Source organism: Macrotis lagotis, chromosome 1 (assembly GCF_037893015.1).
Source record: "Macrotis lagotis isolate mMagLag1 chromosome 1, bilby.v1.9.chrom.fasta, whole genome shotgun sequence".
NCBI lineage: Eukaryota > Metazoa > Chordata > Mammalia > Peramelemorphia > Peramelidae > Macrotis > Macrotis lagotis.
In genome coordinates, this window is record NC_133658.1 from 655,698,661 (window position 1) to 655,712,387 (window position 13,727).

Below are 13,727 nucleotides of genomic sequence, written 5' to 3' on the forward strand. Positions count from 1 at the left end.
GTTCCTCATTAATAACCTGAAAAGTCAGTTTGAATTTCAATCTAACAGTTTGAATTTCAAGCTAAAATTCTATACTTTATTCTTCATTATTCTGTTTATTAAATTTTCCAAAAAAGAAACCACTCTAGCAAAATACTGTTTTTTTGGCAAATTATATATAGATATAGATATAGATTAGATATAGATATAGATATAGATAGGTAGTTGTCTGTAAATCTTAAAGCACAATTTGAATATAATCTATTATTAATTTATATTGATTATGACTGATTCCATTAGGCATCCAAATACCAGATTATCACCAAAATATACTTTTGTGGGTCTTTTCATTCAGCAAGCATGTATGCATTAAGCACAATTAATTCTACCATGACACTCTTTTTAAAGACATGAATTTGTGCCATTATGATTGATATATTGGCAAACCATTTGTATACCAAGAATTTCAAGTTTGCTCACATGTGATTTTTTTTCCCCTCAAGAAACATTGAGAATGCAGAAAGCTATCACTTTGTAATAATTCACAGACTGCAACTTATCCTCCATCGTCTATCCTAGGATACTCTCTCAACTCTAGCCAGTCTGGAGCCCCCTGGGCATCAGATCCAGGCTTGCAGGTAGTACAGCAGCCCAAGGCAGTACAGCTGCCATCCTGTTTGTAGGTTTTATGCATTTCTTCAGTATGTCATATGTGTAAAACTACTACTATTTTTATTGGGTTCCTGTTTCATTTTTTTAATGTGTCACTACTAAGACTGTTAAATATTGTTCTCCTAACACCAGTTTCCCCATAAGCCCTGGGGTTTTTATTGTGCAATTTTGTATAGTGCAGTGATTTTGGGGGGACCGGACTGCTTGGCACTGGAGATTCAGGGACAAAAATAAAATAGTACCTGCCCCTTAGGGGCATATATTCTATTACAATGACAACACATATGTCTAAGGTAAATAAAATTATTCGTGAGTAGTACTGGTAAGCTTCTGTGAACAAAGAGTGTTTTTTTGTCTCTTTTTTTGTATCCCAGAGCTTAGCACAGTGCCAGAAGTTCATGCCTATAAATAAATATTTATGGTTTGATTGATAGTGAAGATAGAAGCAACTGAAAGGATGAACTGAGCCTTATGTTGATAAACCTGAGTTTAGCATTGAAGGAAGCTCAGGATTCTACCTGGTGAAAGTGAGGAAGGAAAGTAATCCAGGCCTGTTTAACAAGGCAGCTTTTTATTAAATATGGCAAGGTTGGCTGGGATGTAGAGTTCATAAAAGACAGTAACATAATAAAAAGTCTGAAATTAAAGATTAGAATCATATTGTGATTTTTAAATATTTTTAAATACCAAAGAGAGGAGTTTGTATTTTATCCTAAATTAGTTTTTTTCACTCAGGAATGCAGATGACCCTGTTTTTAAAGTAAAATTGAAATGTAAAATCAAGTAAAATTCTGCTAGTGTTGCTATATTGTAGAGGAATGGAGTATCAGTCTCTGAACAACTAAAGATCATACAAAGAAAAAAGGAGAGGTACATGGTGGGTATTAGTAGACTATAACATATAACCAACAGGGGATTCTGATGAGAAACAAGAATAAAGGCTAGCATTAAGACATTTTTTGGCAGGAAGGGTCATGTGGCAAGATTGAAGGATGAATAGAGTATCTCCAATACTCTTGAGATTTTGTAAGAAAGTGAAAAAGACTTTTGAAACATTAGGTAGCCCTGCTCTTTCAAAGTTATGGATGAACATAGACAAGAGTTGTAGAGTATGGATAAGCAGAGATTGATTGCAAAGTGAAAAATGGAAGGATTACATGAAAAAATAAAATAGATTCATTTGAATATTTTATAAAACATAAGGACTATGGGATTTTCCCACCTTTTATTTTAAGTCATAGAGATAGCATGGGATGGTACAGTCAGGTAGACCTAGGTTCAAATTCTGTCTCTAATAATACTAATTAGCTTTGTAACATTGAACAAGCTACCCTACAGGCAACTCTATAGTGATTAAATGGACTGTCATATGTATTGCAAAGCCATCTATATACAAAACTTGCTTCATTTCATATTTTGACAGCTACTTTAATGCTCTTTGGGTTGTAATTCAAACAACACTATATGACGGTGCAAAGTGTTCTTTCTTTTCTCCCTTATTTTTGATGGGCTTTCAATAGAATACATAAAGCTTGGGAACTAGAGAGAATAATAAAAGTCATCTTAAATCTTTAAGGACTGAAGAGGTAGAGGAATATAATGCCACTTTAAATAAAATGAGCTATGTTTGAAGTGCTTCTCAGAGTTCCCCAAATGGTCACCTGTATGCTTTATTTAGTGCATTTCAGTTAAAATATATCCTTAGTCTAAGCTTATATGTGAATATGAGTTTCTATTTCACTATATTTTTGGGGGGTGGCATAGCAGCTAGAAATTTAAGGAACAGCATGCTAAGTCAGCATAGTGAAGATGATAGCATCTTTTGATTTCTTTTGGTGAGAATAGAAAAATCTTTTCTTTCATTTTTGAAATGAATTAAACTCTATACAAGAAAATTGTACTTGGTTTTAGTTTTGTGATGTTGTTCTGTCATTTTTCAGTCACTGCCCCATATGGGTTTTTTTTTTTTGGTAAGGATACTGGACAGGTTTTCTATTTTCTTCTCCAGCTCATTTTACAGATGAGGAAACTGAGACAAATAGGTTTAAGTGACTTGCCCAAGGTAAGTATCTGAGGCTACATCTGTTTTCAGAAATCTTTCTGGCTTCAAATCCAGTGCTCTAGGACAATGAACCAACATAACAGAAGGGATGTAGCAAAATAGGAAGACCACTGAATTTGGAGTCAGAGGATCTAAATTCTAATCTTGGAAAAGCCCCTTTAATACTATACAAATCTCAACCACCTTATCTATAAATCAAGGGGGTTTGCCCTAGATGTTGATAGGCATAATGCTTGTTTTTAAGTAGACAGAGCTGGTTTCTCTTTAAGAGGCCTGGGAAGCTGTCCTTGACATTTGTTTGGCCTGGGGAACTAAAGACTCTAAGATTTCTTTAGTTGCTTCCTTCCCCCCATTCCTCCTCTGTCTTCTCTCCATTTTAATTCAAAAGGCTCAGCCTCTTGGGAATTAGTGCTCTAGAGGTTTTGAGGAATTCCTTTTGCTTTTCAGAAACTCTTTCCTGACTCAATGATATTGATCCTTGTGATAAACATAAAGGTGGAGGGGAGAAATGTTTGAATATAAATTCAAACAAGAATTATAACCTTTTAAAATCTGTATTTTTACAGTGCACCAGTGCTTCATTAAATGCTAACCATGAGCCTGTATAATTGGACTCTCTTGAATTAGACCCAATCCAGAACAACTTCTAAGGTCCCTTCAAGGTCTTTATAGGAGAGAGAGTCTGGAGGATATCAGTGTTTTAGACAATTAGTCAAGGTCAGGGAGGCTAGCTCAAGCAGGGAAAAACTCTAGGTCTTAGAAAAAAGATACCAAGTCTCATAATCCAGAGAGTTAGCAAGAATTATACTTTTGAGCAAGACTGGTAGACATGCTATCAGGTACTCTTTAGCTTTTTTATATTTTTTTATATAAGCAACCTTAGGTTCATAAATGATAATTGTAGCTATAAATAGAAGGCCAAAGACTATAGATAACCCTGCTCATAATTGGAAAAGAGTGAAGAGACATCAGTATTTTTGAGGGACCTCTAGTAAGTTGCTAATTTATGGAATGTAGTTATTCCAGAAGGTCTTTAGGGTAAAAGAAAAGTTAATTCATCTCTTGAAAGATGTGCTATCGTCCTGCAGTTTTTATTTTCTTTTGCTCCTATTAATAAGGGATAGGGAGCTAGGAGGCTGTGGAGCAGAGTTCATTGGTCACTTTTTAGCCCAAACTCCTTAAACCTAGGAAAGATTGTTTTATAAATTCATAAGGTGTTAGAGCTAGAAAGACATTTAGAGACACCTTGAATTATTTAGAACTGCTGCTGCTGCTGCTATTTGTCCTTTGTTCTCAAAAAAAAAGACTATGACATCAGAGAGGTAATGCCAAGACCCGCAGGGGGTGCTGTGCTAAGTCACCAGACTTACTTTCTACTCTGGAACCATCTGGGTCCAGTGGCCAGATGTAAATCAGAATGATTGGAGATGACCCTTGATTCAAGGTAATAAGAGTCAAGTTTTAGCTGCTGGCTACTTGGGTTTGGTTCTGCCTATGAGGAATCATTATTCAGACTCCGGAAAACATGGGTCGAAATAAAACAAAAATTTATTTAAAAGGTTGCAAGACATAGGAAGGGAGAGTGTTGGCCATGGTCAGAGAAGACTGAGGCAGCCTCCACCCAGGGTCCAACCCAGGTTTTTATGTCTTCCCTCTCACCCAGATGGCAAAAGGTAAACTCCCTTCCCCTATATGAACCTGGAATTAGGTAGAGGGTAAAGCCTAAGGAAAAGGATACAAATTTTACATTAAACAGGGAATCAATGGTAATGGGGATCTCTCAAGAGTCAATTTATGTCTCCACCCAAATTCTTTCTGTTCCATTCACAATTCTCTTCATCTTTCCCCAGCATCAAAGTGATGTGCCCAAAGTCACATAACTACTAAGTGGCAAGTGTCTGAGGTCAGATTTGAACTCAGGTCCTCCATGACTGGTGCTCTATCCACTGCACCACCTAACTGCCCATTTAGAAATAGGATAAATCCAGAACATCTGCTGTGAGCTTTGAGTTTCTTTTCAAGTCTTAGATCACCTTAAACTACTGGAGGATCCCCTCAGTGTATAGCTTGTAACCTGAAAGGTATCCTTCAGAGAACGTGGTCCACATACCTTCTCAGTTTTCTAATCCATAGCCTTTGAAATGCCTTAAAGTTTCAGGACCATTTTAATTTCTGGGTTAAAAAGTAGTTGGGGGTTGATTAATGGAAAAGTGTTTAAATTCAATCAGCTTCTCTTTCTTCATGAAGTCCACTTGTTATAGAATTTTTTTCTTTTGTCATTGGAATTGGGTGCTTTGTGGAGAGACAAAGATTGCAATACAAAGAAAACATTCATTCATTCATGTAACAAGTTTTTATTGAGTGCCTTCTGTTGTCCCAGCTGGGCCTATAAGCAGTAGGACCATCAATCTTAGATGACTAAACTTTCTCTCTTCTCCCTAGCCCCAGCTTTCCAGACCTTCTAGAGGCTACTCCCTTAACCATTAATTTACACATTATCATCCCTTCCCATATGTTGGCTAGAATCCCATATAGCTATTTCATTAAATAATCATGCCTGTAAGCAGATAGAGTGCTGGGCCTGGAGTTACGAAGGCCTGAATTCAAAAACATCCTAAAACACATACTAGGTGATTATGGGCAAGTCTTTTAACTTTTGTTAGCTTTAGTTTCTTCTTCTGTTAAATGGGGAAAATAACAGGATCTAACTCCCAGAGATGGTGTGAGAATAAAATGAAATGATAATTGTAGAGTGCAAGGCCTTAGCACATACTAGGCACTATATATATATATATACATATATATTATATATTATATATATATATATATATATATATATACTTATTCCTTCGCCCCCTTTTTTCCTCTAATGAAATTGGTTCTACTTCAATTAATTATCAAAGTTCATTGAGTTGTTTCATTGCTTAATGTAACTCATGGTTATACTTAAAAAAATAAAAAGTTAGTTTGATATCAATCCATTTCACGTGTGTGTGTGTGTGTGTGTGTGTGTGTGTGTGTGTGTGTGTGTTCACAAAGTTCGTTCTTTGGAATTCTCCCATGGAAAAGTAAAGGAAGGAAGCTGAGGGAGGATGGGCCGATTGCATCCTGTACCCTTTACAGGGGAGTGGCCACAGCTGGCTGAGCTGAAGGGACATAATACAATTCTGTTTTTTACTTTGGATGCCTAAACACAGATAAGCTTTCATTCAAGCCTGGAGAGGTTGTCAGGCTTTCTCCCAATGGGACAGAACTCTCCCAATGAGTTGGGATTTTCCTAGCACCCCATTTAAATGCTCCTTTACCGGATACTTCTCATAAAGGGAAGAGAAGCAGCAGGAGTGTCTGGGAAACAGATAGAGGAAAGGATCAGCTTTGAATTTATTTCTCCCCTCTGCTGATTCTCCTGATCACTCCCTTGAATGTTGTGAAGATAGACCTGTTGTTTAGCAAAAGAGAATGAACTCACAGAGAATGACTTATTTTTCTTATTTGCCGCTTCATGAATCTGGTCTGAAGTGATGGATGCACTTAGCTCTGGAAAAGGCAGAGCCTCTCTGGGATAACATGAGGTAAGATTTCCCTGTACAGTGACATCTGCTCCATTCTTGCCAGGTTTGCTTTGTGATAAACCAGGTATTGGGGTTATTTGCAGTTCTTTCTGTTATCCTTTCCTGCAGTGAGCTTACAAATTGTCCTTTCTCTCACAGCATGGCAAGGGAAAGTAAATAATTTGTGCCTCATTCTCTCAACAGAGTAGACTCTGGCTAGACTTTCAGCATATCACAATTTTTCGAATATGTGCCCAAGCCTATCATTGCAAAGCTCTGTAGCAGCTAAGATGTCCAACTCCTTTTTAAGGGGATTGTCTGATTAGGAATATAGAAGGATGATGATGTCTATCTCCTTGACTGCTGTAGTAAATGGTATTGGATTAAGAATCTGAATAGATTTCATTACCAAGTGCAACTGGAATCATAAATGATGTTTCTAATGGATTGGAAAGCTTCATTATCAAAATATTTTGCCAGTGATATGAAGATACAAAATGTCTCTACTTAAAGCTTATGTAGACATAGAGTGAAACATTCCTAGTCACTGCTCTTTTGATTTGAGAGGAAAATCAATTCTTAACATTTTAATTTAAGAATAGAAGTCTAGATGCTGAAGGAGTTGGAATAATGTGTAGATCATATAAACTATAATAGGGAGGCTGGGAAATGAACCTGTGTGGCACTGTGGTTAGAACACTCATTCTGAAGTCAGCAAGACCTAAGATGCATTATGACTTCAGACAAGTATCTACCTTATCAAGTTACTTAAGAACTTTTTACCTCAAATTCCTCATCTGAAAAATGCAGATAATAACAGCACCCATGCTCCCAAGGATATTGTAAGAATCAAATGAGATATTTGCAAAATATTTTGCAAAATTAAAAATAATACACAAATGATGGTGATGATGATGATGATGATGGCATTAGTATAAAGAACGTCTAGCTGAGGAAACTGCCTCTATCAAACTTATGCTGCCTTCTCTACTTCATAGCTTTAGTGAGTCTCCTAGACTAAAGAGAACACTGACAGGATAAGTGATTTACACAGACGTACACACGGCTAGTAAGTGTGTCAGAGAGGGACCTTGAGCTCTGGTCCATCTCTTCAGGGGCTCACTAATTCTTAGTTCCCATAAAAATACACAGTTTCTACCTGGTATGGACAAGTATGCATAGTGAAACACCTTCTAAATGCTGTTATTTTTATTTGATAGGAGAATTGATTTCTTTCATTTTAAACTTAAGGACAGAGCCCTGAACTTAAAGGAATGGAATGACTTATAGACCATACAAACTCTTTTGTTAGATTTTTATTATTTTCCTCCCCTCTATACCAGTTATTTGAGGACTTAGTATCAAATTAAGTTTATTAAAAATATACATAAAATGTATATCCTTAAAATACCTATGGAAGCCCAATCCTTTTGACAACTACTGGACATAATTTTAATGATAATTTTAAATTTTCTGAAGTATAAGAGTCAAGAGGACAAGCCTTATGTTTTTTCATTAATTTTTTTCATTAAAATTATTAACTATCTTCTGAAAATGCCAAATTACAGAATCTAGGAACAAAAATGAAATTTTAAAGATTCAGTTTAATAGCAAATAAATTGATAATTAAATTGAGTTTCAATTGAACCATCAAACAAGTCAGCCTTACAAGCACTGAAATTGACTTAAGGAGCACTTGGACTATAATTGTAGGTTGATGTCAAATGTGTTGTTGGGATGACTATTGGGTCATCAAGGAAGCAAGCAAAGCCGAAATGGGGTATGGACAGGAATAAGGAATACTTTGCAGAACAAAAGGGCACAGGGTCAAGGGAGTAGTACTCATTATAAATCATAAGATAAGTTTAGGAAAAGTAAGGAAATGGAGAGGATAATTTTAGTATCAAAGGGTTTTTTGGAGCTAATGTATTTCTGAGTAATGATGAGTTCTTCGGTGTAGTAGTCCCTGATAGGTAGATGGAATGGTGGCAGAGGTCAAGATTTGTTAGGTATTAGATAAAATGCATGATTAAGATGAAGAGAATGAGGCTAAATGTGGAAAAGAAAAGAAAAGAGACTCAGCCACGATCTAAAGGAATCCAGGCAACCCAGTCAGAAGATGGGAAAATATTCTGGAGCACACTATACTGACTATTATTAAGATAGGAAAAGAATGGAAACTTTTTGTAGTCTGAACTTCAGAGGAGAGCATGGGATCTTTCAGAACTATGTAAACTCTTTGAGGATAGAGGGACTGTTTTCTTTTTTGTAGCTTAAGACATTTAATAGATATTGAATAGGCTGAATTATCAATTCAAAATACTTTGCTTTTATTTCCAAATAAAACATGATCCCAATGCTAATTCCCATAGATATCCCAATAAAAAAACACACTCCTATATTTTATGTTCTATGCATTAATATGTAATTAAATAATTATAGTCAAGCATATAGAAGCCCTCTAGTGAGAGACACTATGTAAGAGTAACATTAAACTTCCTGAAAGAACCAAACATTCTCTAGGAACTTCACCCAATATTGAAAAATGAGCCTGTTTACAGAGGTATTTCAGTGTTTACGTGTTGCTAACTGTTAAAAACGAAATAATGGGAAAGTATTTAATTAAAATCTCATTGTAGGTCTTGGGTACTTTTCATAATGATTGTTGCTAAGGAATCTTCTGTTGACTATATGTCCCTAGGGGCACTGGTTTTGTAACATAGGGGAATGGTAGAACTTAATAAGTACCCTGTTACTCATTATAGGGACCCTGGTTAAATGCTGATTCAGGAAGAATGACCTCTGTTGAACTCATTATGTCATATTAATACTTTTAATGTCCTATTCAAAAATTATGCACAACTGACATTGTTTACCCTGTAAACTCCCAGTTTATTATAGCATAACAGATTATCGTATGAGTTAATGTGGCTAAAAACTTAACACATAATTCTGGGTCACTTCATAAATAAAATAAAGCAGAGTGTGTTCAAAAAATTCAAATTAAAACAATTTTTTAGTGTGTTTTTTTGGCAAAGCAATTGGGTTAAGTGGCTTGCCCAAGGCCACATAGCTAGGTAATTATTAAGTGTCTGAGGATGGATTTGAACTCAGGTACTCCTTACTCTAGGGCCAGTGCTCTATTCACTGTGTCACCTAGCTGCTCCAAAACAATTTTTTTTAAATTTCAGAAAATTTTAAATTTCAAAGAAAATAATGTATACACTATACATACATATGTATAAGTGTATTTAAAGGGGTAATAAAAAGTGAAATTAGGAAATGAAGGTGTTTGGACATTTAAAGAAAAAACAAAGCAGTGCCCTACAAAATCAAGTCAAAGATGTAATGTTCAAAATAATGATAATGATGATATACCTCATATAGATGGTTAAGGGTACCAATGGTTAAAAAAAAGTATGTTAAAGATAAGGGCAAACTTGATAAATTATGTTCAAGGTAAAGGTAGGCTTGATAAATATTTATATTTTTAAAAATAGGATTGATGAAAAAGTCATTTTTCTTGATATTACATCCGAAAGTTTTCATGGAAAAGATAGACTTCTTGGAGTTAAAGAAAAGAAGAGAGTAGGGGGTAGGGGCAGAGGATAGGTAGAAAAAGGAAAAGTTTATGGTAACTTAATGGTGGGCATTCCAGGAATATGATATAGCTTGGAAGAAGGTTTAAAGGAGAATGATCAGACAAAGAGAGTGTTGAGATTGTTTCATGGCTCTCTTCATGCTGCCAAAGTTTTTCCCTTAAGAGCTAATCATGCAGATGACTCTCCATGCAACCAATTTGAGGGCTTCCTGTTGTGTCTAGGATAAAATATAAACCCTTCTGTTTAGCTTTTAAGATATATCCTCAACCTGTCTTTTTAGCCTCATTGAATATCACTTATTTTCTTGTAATCTGAAATACTACCAACCTTGTCTTTTTTTCCTTACTCATGACATACCATCTCCCATCTTCTTCTCCTTTAAACTGGTCATTTCACATGTCTGGGACATAATCCTTCCTTATTTCTGCCTCAGAATCTGTTCTTATGGGGCAGCTAGGTATTTCAGTGGATAGAACACTGGCCCTGGAGTCAGGAGGACCTGAGTTCAAACCTGATCTCACACACTTGATAATTACCTTGCTGTGTGACCTTGGACAAGTTACTTAATCCCATTGCATTGCAAAAAAAAAAAAAAAGAATCCCTTCTTCTTTCAAGAAGGAAGGTGTCTAAGCACCATTAAGTCTTTCCTGGGTCCCATAGTCACTAGTGCCTTTCCACCCAGACTACTTTATATCTAACTATTTGTATGTATTGGTATTTAATTTACATTTATGCTGTGTATGTTTTTATATGTCTTCTCCCCCCATTAGGATGCAAGTTCATTGAGAATAGGCAACAATTTTATCCTTGGACCTATATTGGCACTGTTTCTAGGACAATGGCACAATAAGTGGATACTTTAAAAGCTCTTACTGGTTGGTTTTATAATTTTAAGTTGGTTTCACCTTGCCCTTCTATTCAAAATACTTTCCTAGAGATTAAGGAAAAAATATGAGTTTCTTATGACTATGAGGCTTATTGAGGAGCCCTAGAACTAGTAGGTTTTGTGACTTTTAGAACATTTTGTTTTGTTAAGCACTTCCATGTCTCAAGTATATTTTTCTTTAACCCAAGTTACTAAAATTTTCTTCTCCTCCTCCTCCTTCTCCTCCTTCTTTCTTCTTTCTTCTTTTTTTCAAATGAAAGTTTCCTTTAACCTTTGGCCACAGAGAGAAGTGTGTTTTGTCAAGTCAGAACTAATAGTTGGAAGAGGTTGGAAGATTGTAGAATTTTAGAGCATTTCTTCCTGAAGGTAACATTTTGAATCTGGAGTAATGTTTCTTGCTAAATTACAACCTTTGACATTACTTGACTCTTTAAATACACATGGATGCATATTTTTCTGAAAAAAAAAAAAGCTTCATTTTGAAAGCTACTTTATAATTTCTATTCGCCAAAGGGAAAACATAGGAGGGGAGAAAACATCTAAAGCAAGGGAAAAAATAATGAGATAGTACTAGTGTGTGTGTCTGAAGGGTCCTGGAAATTTTAAAGCTAAAATTGTATAAAAGGAATGTAATCAATGCTAACCCTCTGTTACTGATCTAGAATTAAACCTGGTGTAGGTGTTCTATTCTGCTTTCCCACTATATTATATGTTTTAGTTTTGGTCAGTAAAATGTGGGCTCCTGGTTTTTGTAATTCTGTGTAAGTAATATTTTTTCAATTGGAGGAATTTATCAATAATTATTTCTAAGACATTATTCTGTACCAGAGAGGAAAAAGTCTATCATAAAACAAAACAATGTCCTGAAAAGACTTTTCTGGTTACAACTATCTCTAACTGTGATTTTTTTAACCCATAGATCTATCTTCTGATTTTATTATGAAATACCTTTATTGGCTATTGTTTAGGAAAATGTATTTAAATTTTGCTCGAAATTGGTCAAGGTTTCACATAGTTTGCTTAGTCCTAACTCTAGTACCTTTTAAATTCTATTTTAAGTCAAACTGGTAATATATTTTCTAGAAACAGGGGAAAAAAGATATCCAAATACCCAAATCCTCTATAGGTAGCTTCCACTGCTACATGTCCAACTCCTGAAGGAAAATTAGCACCCTATGGAGTGGATGTTGCAAAGAGGCAAAGTCAAGCTTGGAATAAAGAACAACCTTATAATTTGGAAGAAGTAGGTTTCCCCATTTTTGTATGTCTGCAAGCAAAGTTATATTGTAGAGGAGATGCTTTTTTTGATCTGGGTTGTAATAGATGACTTCTATAGACCAACTATGAAATTGCTAGCACCCGTGTCTGTGTGTGTGTGTGGGGGGGTGGTATTTAGAGTAGACAAAGTTTGGGGAAACTTTGGGAAATCATTAAGCTTGATTATGTTACTTTATGTTAGATTATTTTAACATCCTGAATACAGTAGTCCTAAGTCTTTATCAAAACAACTCTGTAGAAGTTTTAGTCCTTTTTTGCTGCTGAAGAAATAACAAAGCAGGTAAAGGAATGACTTTCAGCTAACTCTGAGCACACATTTCACAGCATTTAACTCCAGAACCAGTAACTCTGCACATGTCCCTTAACATTCACTTGTGTCATGACCACCCTTTGCATTATTCTATTGAAACCAGAAGATGAGGGAAGGGAGACATAGAGGAGACACAAAGGAGTATGTATATAGAGATGTTCAGGGGCACAGAAAAATTATAACAATCTAGCTCCTTTTAAGGATACCATGAGAAAGAGGCAAAAAGGGGAGCAAGAGCAGGTAAAGGAGAAAAGCATTTCATAGTAAGTAGCAGGTACAGTTGGCAATTCTGCTTCTAGGGTTGTGCTTAAATTTTGAGCCAGGTGACTTTTAAGTCATGTGATCTCAGCTGGTCTTGAGGGTCTGAGGATCTTATCTGAAAAATAATATTCTTGATACTTCCCATCGCCATATATTGAAAAAGAGCTGTGTATGCTGTGAAATGTGACCAAAAACTATTTCTACACATCCAAAGTTTTTAAAAATTATTTAATAGACAGGAACAATTTTTAAAAATCAACTTATCAAAAGAAATAAAAATAAAAAAATCAACTTATCCATAAGGAAGAAAGATTTCACAAATTCACAAAAATTTGCAACATAATTGAACACTGTACCTCTTTCCTCTGGATAACCAAGGGAGAAAAAACTCAGAATGAAATTTTGGATGTACTATATCCAGACACAGAGAGAATATTAAAATAGATCAATTATCTTTGGGGCGTAGCCTTTCTGATCTCCTTTCTATTCTCCCATTACACTATTTTTCTCTCATCCCACCCTATTTTTTGAAAAGATGTGGTCTGTAAAATATTTTAGTTATCCCAATATTTCAAGAAGCTAATAGTGTTTGCTCTTTCTGTAATATGGATTTTATATCCATGTGACTATTTGGTAGCTGATAGGAACATTTCTTGTTTTACTTAACATACTCTTTTTTTTTGCAAGGCAACTGGGTTAAGTGATTTGTCCAATATCACACAACTAGGTAATTATTAAGTGTCTGAGGTCAGCTTTTAACTCAGTTTCTCCTTACTCTAGGGCCAGTACTTTATCCACTGCACCACCTAGCTGCCCCTAGTGTATGTAGGATATGCTCAAGGAAGACTAGTACCTTGGTGGGAGGACTGCCAAACCCCCATTAAGGCTGCTTTCTACCTTTGATGACCATCTAAGCCACCTAACTCTCACCTGTGGCTCCAAGAAGCTGTAGCATGCACAGTGGTCATACCCCGGTAAATCATTTAGCCAGGTGGGCTAATGCAGGTTGGGGGTAACCAAGTCTCAAATTTATTGGGGAGTAATGTGAATGAACATAGCCTCAGAATCAGCTACTGCACTGATGGCAAATTCTTCAACTTGAAAAGGCTATAAGCCAAGACCAAA

The 13,727-nt window shown here is 35.7% G+C and overlaps 1 protein-coding gene across 6 annotated transcripts in view; it reads left to right on the top strand.

Moving 5' to 3' along the window:
• Positions 1 to 13,727, top strand: part of HECW2 (HECT, C2 and WW domain containing E3 ubiquitin protein ligase 2) — a 449,633-nt gene that overhangs the window by 252,917 nt on the left and 182,989 nt on the right. The window contains exon 1 of one of the 6 annotated variants that reach the window (XM_074215436.1): positions 5,660 to 6,285. The exons of the other annotated variants lie outside the window; for them this stretch is intronic. The gene's annotated coding sequence lies outside the window, so the exon portion shown is untranslated. Of the gene's footprint in view, positions 1 to 5,659; positions 6,286 to 13,727 lie in introns of those variants that run through there. 6 annotated transcript variants of the gene reach the window in all.